The following is a 5,293-nucleotide window of genomic DNA, read 5'->3' as shown; positions in this document are numbered from 1 at the left end:
GCTCCAGACTTCTTTAACTACTGTTCCATTAAACACACTTATTTTTGAATGAGCTTTGATCTTTTCTTCATTTCGTAGACCAAGATGTTTTCATGAGAGGAATGAATTACTTCCTTTAGGTTGACCTCATTCATATTCCATAGCAAGAGCCAATCCTATGATGGCTGCCATTGAGCATAATCCAATTACAATTTTTATTTCAAAATATAACACGATCCCCTGCCCTTGAGAACCAAATGTACTCCACGGTTGGCAAAAAAAGGGCAGGGATTCCCATTTGCATGGATCAAGAAAGACGACCTGTAGGCAGCCTTGGAGGAACTAAGTTTTGAGAGTTAGAAAAATGGAAACACCAGCCCGTGGTATCCTTTCACCAACAACCTCAGCCTAAGAGTCGGGTGGCTTCCTGGACTAAGCAGAGGAGTCCTGACCGTGGGCCTTCCCCCAAATGTCTGTCATTAATACATTTACCCTTTATAGGCAACTTCCCACCCTTAATAAGCCCACCTCTCTTACCTGAAGTTTTATGTTTTCACCTTCCTGAGAGCTTTGTGACTTTTTTAACCTATGTCTTCTTTTTGCTCCCCCCACTTCTGGGCATGTCTTTTTAAGCTTCTCTCCAGACCAGCTTTAGACGGAACACCCTCCACCCACATGGCTACCTTTCTCCCCGTTGGGAAGGAGTCTGGGAAGAGATGGGCCTTTGGCGTGGCTCACTGGTTCACTGGAAAAGATCGTGAAGGATATACGCCAACACTTGGACTGTGCAATGGGTGTCATTTTAATGTTTTAACCACAGCTTTGGTAGTTTTCGAAAATCACCAATGAAAGGAGCAGTAGAGAGGAAGGAGGGAGCACACTACCTCCTGGCGGGGGTGCGGGGCGCGGTGGTGATGGAGAGAAGGCGCACGGCACCACACACATGTCGTGCTCTGACACCCGTCACACAGCCTCATCCCCGCTTACATGCAAGAGGCAAGGGTTAATGACGCGGGTAGAGACCGAGGGGAATCCTCGGTAAAGTCGAGCTTGGGGAAGACTGCCCACGAATACTTCTGGGTTAGCCACCTCTTGCCTCCTCTGGTTCTGAGGGTTCACCGTGAGGCAGTGGTTGAAGCCGGGCGGTGAGTAGCTTCTCTCTGGGGGGGCACAGGGAAAGAGAAGAGTCTTGTGAGTTGTCCAAGATAGAGGACAGGCACTGTTGGAAGCTAGCAGTGGACCCCTGCAGACCTGACAAAGACTTGCTAGCGTTGCAGAGGACTATTTGGCTTACAAACGAGAGAAATGTACCTTAAATTGGCGTAACAACAAAGCCCACCTCCAGTCTATTTGTTCCAATGCCCGAAACACCTCGGGGTCTCCTAACTTCACGTTCTCACATATCTTGCCTGCACAGGATCTGGACACCATTCGATCCTCTGCCCATACCCCCATCCCCAAAACATCTCAAATACGTATATTTTTTTATATCATGGGCTCTTTCACGGAATGTTTCGGTTTCATGTTTATTATTGAGATACTTGGAACGGGAAACCCGGAGACCGGTGTGACGGCTCTACAAAATACTGCAATTTTTCACTTTCCAGAAGCCATAGGTTTCTAGGGATGCCGGGAGGAAACAGGGGTGTAGCTCGTTCAGGAACTGTTACCCTTGAATGTGAAAGGTGTTTCTTTCATACTCGAACGAAAGGTATTGACTTCGGATGTGAAGGCGCTGGTATTTTTCCAGAAGGCTTTCTCCTCTACCACGTTGCTTTGCACTTGGAGAAACCCTGAAAGCCAGGACAGGTGGTATCATTCCCATTCGAGAGAACTGAGGTCTTCCCCAGGCTTGTAGCTAGCTAGAGGCATAATTGAAGGAAGGACCTAGGATTCTGACGTTTCTCTATCTAGGCAGTATATTTAATGATTAGGAGCCCAGGTATGTACTTAACATGGATCCACGTCGACACAGAAATATACACAGGTGTATCTTTTGCCCAGACCCAAATCCAAGTTGCATGCGTGCTGTACTTTTTGGCTTATCCACCGCTGTGTCGCCATTGCCTGGAAAAGTAGGTTCTCAGTCAATGCTTATTAGGTAAAAGCCGCAGCCCTTACGCTCATCTGATTTCTGCATTTGCTGGCCGAGTGCCCTCCGTTCCTCTAATAAAGTATCAACACGTCCCAGGACTGGGAAAGACCCTGAAGAGTCCGTTCTCCTGCCTCTAGACAGCACCACGCCTGAGCCATTTCTGATGGAGAGCACCGCCCCCCCCCCCCCCCTTTTAAAGGCTCGTTGATATACACACTGAGTGGGACAAGACCCACCAGACAGGAAGTTTCGTTTCTGTACTTACTATTTCTCTGCTTTGCACAGTAGAAACCGGGAGAAAGTCTTATTCTATGGCAAGTATAATAAGTAGGTTTCAAGTCCAGATTACTGGTGTCTTCCAGAAGTGCCGTGCTGAAGAATTTTAGATTGTAATGAACCCTTTTGAGTAAATTTTAATTCCAGTATAGTTAACGTACAGTGTTATATTAGTTTCAGGTGTTCAGTATAGTGATTCAACAATTCTATACATTCCTCAGTGCTCACCATAAGTGTACTCTTTATCCCCATCACCAGTTCGTCCTTTTTCACCCGCCTTCCCTTCTGGCAGCCACCATTTCTTCTCTGTAGTGAAGAGTCTGTCTCTTGGTTTGCCTCTCTCTCTTTTTCCTTTGCTCATTTGTTTTCGTTCGTAAGTTCTTCCTATGAGTGAAATCATAAGGTATTTGTCTTTCTGTGACTTCTTTCACTTAGCATTATCCTCTCCTTGCAAATGGCAAGGCTTTGTTCTTTTTTTGTGGCTGAATAGTACTCCACTGTATGTACATGTTACTTCTTTTTGATCCATTCGTCAGCCGATGGACACTTGGGCTGCTTCCATAATTTGGCTATTGGAATGAGCTCTTATTAAAAAAAAATCCCTGGGGTTGATTGGGGGGGGGGTCTGCAGGGGCAGAGGACAGAGTAGTGGTGGCATTTCGGATTCGCAGTTCCTGAAAGCATGAAGTTTCCTTTTGACCCCCATCTACATCATCCTGCCTACGCTGGTGATGTCAGCAAAAGATCATGAATTGAAGAGCTGAGTCCCCGCTTTTGCTAGGTCTCACCGTGAAATAGCTGTAACTATCTTTTATTTTTCCTAATAACCTATAAAAGCACGAGATCCCATAAGCTCCCAAACTGGGAAATTTCAAGCACAACCTCAACTAAGCAAGGGGAGAAAAGCAGCCTAAGACAAGAGACAACTGAATCCCCATCTGTCCACATGACACAGGAGACACGTCCTCAGAATGCTGAATCGACACAGAGCTCTTGCGGGGCTCTAAGGGTGGGTGGCCACGGGCCAACTGGAGAGCGACGTTCCAGGGAGGCGGAAGGGCGTTTACAAATATGGGCGCACGGAGAATGTCTCATACAAAGCAAGGACTTCAGTGAGCCTGAAAGTAGGAGGTATGTTTGACATGGGAAGGTGTCTCATGTTGAAAGAATAGACCATAGGTCTCTGATGATATTTCTAAAGCCTTGAGGCTTCACCTATAGGTTGGTATGTCTCTTCCTAGATTCTTATTTCCAACCCCCTCCCATACACATCAACCTGGAAGTTGCTGGGCAATTCCGACTCAACACGTCCCCGACGAAACTTCATCTTGAGATTCGCTTTCACGACACTCAAAAGCTTTGCTTCCCGTCTCCCTAGTCATTCAATAGGTTTTCGTGCTCTAGTTCTGTCTCATGTACAAATCTAGGCACTGGGCCACAGAAGTGAACAACGCAGAGAAAGCCCCTGCTCTCGCAGACAAGATTGCCAGATTTCATAACTGCAAAGGGCGCCGATGAAGTTGTGTTCTTTGTGGATGGGGCTGTTGGGGTCGTGCCGCGACGAACCTGAAGCCGTGCCCGTCTCGTGGGACTTAACTTCTGGAGGGAGAAGAGAGGAAATAAGTGTGCGGGCCCTGCAAAGCATTTTTTTTTCCAGATAGGGAGAAGTCATACGTAGGAAGGAAAATGATGGGAATAAGCGAGTCTAGGCAGAAAATAAAATGCTGTCATCAAGAGTGGTTACACTGGGACACACACTGCAAGGGACAGCAGGAAGACATCCTTGAGGAAGTGACACGTGTGGAGATCCGGATCGTGGCAAGGAGTCAGCCATGCAACATGGGGGCCGGGCGTTTCACACACAGAGATCGACAAGTGCAGTATCCAGAAGGTGGCAACAAAGCCTGGGCCTTCAAGAAACAGAATGGAGAGGCCTGTGGCTGGAGATAATGAATAAGGAGCCAGTGGCAGGAGATGAGATCGGAAAGCAGGGCCACATCAGGCCGGGCCTTGCAGGCCACAGCGACGAATGTGGCTTTGGTTGCAGGCCTGTGGGAAGCCACCGGACTTTTTAGGCAGGATCGCTGTCTTAGCTGGCATCCCCCAATCACCCAGTTGCCCAACCTAGAAATCTAAGTCCCTCCCTCCTCATCTGGGTGGTCACAGTCCAAGGTTGTTTACTCTCTCCCTTAAATATCTCTCAAATTGTCCCCTTTCGTTTCATCCTCAACATGCAAGTCCCTTCTGATCTCAACTTTCCCAGGAGGCCTCCTCGGGGGCCGCCCTGCCCCGGCCTCTCTCAGAAGTCTCTGCCCTTGACCCCTGCCTGGAAATCTTGGCTGGGTTTCTGCTGCCCACTGGTCAGGGCTCAAATGTGAGCATCACCCCTCACTTCGAGACACCTTCCCATGTCAAACATACCTCCTACTTTCAGGCTCACTGAAGTCCTTGCTTTGTATGAGACATTCTCCGTGCGCCCATATTTGTAAACGCCCTTCCGCCTCCCTGGAACGTCGTTCTCCAGTTGGCCCGTGGCCACCCATCCTTAGAGCCCCGCAAGAGCTCTGTGTCGATTCAGCATTCTGAGGACATGTCTCCTGTAGCACTTGCCAAGTTGGGCTCAGAGTTTTCTGGGCACGGGGCCAACGCCCTCACTCTTGGAAGTTCCTGAGGGCAGAGATCATAGCCTGTGTCTCTGAGAAAGCCAGTGCCAGGCAAATGCCCAAGAAACACTGAACTTAAGAAAGGCATTCTATGACCCCCCAGAGACCCATCGAGAGAGAGAGAAGAGGGACATGTAGCATTTTCTATGGCCTCTCGGACCATCCTGAGCACAGCAGCCAACAGCCGCACCCCTTCAGAGGCTGGCATCCAAGCTGCTCAATGCCTGTTGGGGATCCAGGCAAGGAGGAGACGCCATCCCTCTTTCCCGGCACCTCTGGA

General features: G+C 48.7%; 1 long non-coding RNA gene across 1 annotated transcript; it reads right to left on the bottom strand.

Annotated features, from left to right (window-relative positions):
- Nucleotides 1-805: 805 nt before the first annotated feature.
- LOC122208501 lies at nucleotides 806-5,011 on the bottom strand. Its single transcript, XR_006197263.1, has 3 exons — nucleotides 4,772-5,011; nucleotides 1,650-1,772; nucleotides 806-1,139 (listed from the first exon to the last, which is right to left on the bottom strand). It is a non-coding gene; the product is annotated as an uncharacterized LOC122208501 (long non-coding RNA).
- Nucleotides 5,012-5,293: the final 282 nt, after the last annotated feature.

The sequence above is a fragment of the Panthera leo genome, chromosome E2, assembly GCF_018350215.1.
Source record: "Panthera leo isolate Ple1 chromosome E2, P.leo_Ple1_pat1.1, whole genome shotgun sequence".
NCBI lineage: Eukaryota > Metazoa > Chordata > Mammalia > Carnivora > Felidae > Panthera > Panthera leo.
Note: the sequence above shows the minus strand (reverse complement) of the source record. Positions and strands in the feature narration are given on the sequence as shown.